Here is a 1942-nt window from a genome sequence, read left to right on the forward strand (position 1 = left end):
TTTAGTTTTTAAACCTGTTTTACTTAGTTTAGGGGTTTTCTTAGTAAACTAATTACAAACTAACACAGCAAGCAGCAGTAAAATAAACAGCAACTCATATTTTTATGATATTAAATTAAAAAAAATTGTATTTTGTATTTTTTTTTTGTAAAAAAAGATTATTGATGACTGCCTAATATTTGTTGATTGTATATGTATGTATAGGCAATGTCAAATTATCCAGACAATACATCTCCGCACGAAGTTTCAAGTGAATCCGATACTATGTTGAAAATAGTGGGAACTCACAGGCATGATTTGACCCGAAAAATTTGCAAGTTAAATAGCTTTATAAAAAATATATCTTTTACAAGCTCACCTAAAAAAAAACTAGATATCAGACCAGGTTTCTCAAAACTTATGGCTCCACGTACCCCTGTTAAAAGTTTCTATCCGCAACTAGCCTACCTCCCCCCCCCCCAAGAAAGTAATAAAATTGACCTGTTTTATTTCCATCATCATCATAGTATAATGTATTATTTATTTCAATAAAAGGTAACAAATATAGGTAAGATTATTTGCCACGAAAAATACAAATGAAACAACCCAATAAATAACAAATAAGGAACAAATTTTGGAGTGAAATAAAATAAAAAGACTCCAAAAACCAATTTATTCATCTTGCTAGTCTTGCAGCCTGGTGGTTTTGGAGTCAGGTAAACCTTGTCGCGAAACCCTACGTCGAATAGCGAACCCTAGGGGTTCGCGTACCACACTTTGAGTAACCCTGATCTAGACTAAATCTGAATCGGTTATAGTTATTATAAACCGCGTGTGGGTGCAGTGACAGATAATAAATCAGCTGTTCCCACAAACAAAGTTTCAGCACACGAGGAAGCGGCGCTATCTGTGTCAAGCTTGAGATCGAAATACAATCCTACGTTGTACGTATATCATTTGAACACATAACCATACTACGTCAAACGCCGTAATTATGGAACTGAGCCGTACTTTTGGGACTAGGACTGATCTAAAAATAGTTACTTCGCATCACTTAATAAAGTTTCTGTAAAAAATATATATTAACACAAGTTTTTTTGCTGACTGTGCTTGCATTGTCATCCAAACTACGTTTGCGTACCAAATTTCAAGTCGATGCTAAGAACCGTTCAAGAGTTCCGTCCTGCGGAGACGATCCTGGCCGGACCATCAAAATTTCACTATCAGATTAATGTATTGTCATTGTCACCGGACTTGTATAAGTTCATAAGTGTGCCAAATTTTAAGTCAATCTTACTGGAAGTGGGTCAAAATTCGGTTGCAAGATACATACGTGTACCATATACATACATACATTTCAAGATAAAAGCTTGTAAAAAGAACAATTTGTTTACAACTTTAGGTTCATTTGTGATTACATTATTTACACGCGCGTTTTTATTTATTTGCCATTTTTTTATCGTGGCAACACTAACTGTGCACGGGATTTGGTCGCGCGGCTGACTAGCCGGCGCTCGCGTCGACGTCAATTGAAGAGATAGAGCGCAGTGCGATCGAAGTGAATTGGCATACAATCAGCTGAGGCCGTATTAGACTAACCTAACGTGATGACATTCGCAATCGCATTCACTATCTCTTCCTACCCTTGTCTTATATCGCGTGACGACAGAAGTGGTGAAATGTAAGACAATAGATCCACTGATCGAATGTATTATTGTTAGCTTACTAAATACAAGATTTTGTTGACTATACATGCTTTGCCATCCACACTACATTTCCTTACCAAATTTCAAGTCGATGCCATTAGCCACTGAGGAGTTCCCTCCTGAGCATTGTTCCTGACGCTCGCAATCACATTCAAATGTCAGTTTTGGTATGCGAAATCTGTCATTTGATTGCGATCGCAAACGTCAGAAGCGTTAGCTAATACGGCCTCTGGTTGGACCACCAAGATATCACTAAC

Source organism: Choristoneura fumiferana, chromosome Z (assembly GCF_025370935.1).
Source record: "Choristoneura fumiferana chromosome Z, NRCan_CFum_1, whole genome shotgun sequence".
NCBI classification, from domain to species: domain Eukaryota; kingdom Metazoa; phylum Arthropoda; class Insecta; order Lepidoptera; family Tortricidae; genus Choristoneura; species Choristoneura fumiferana.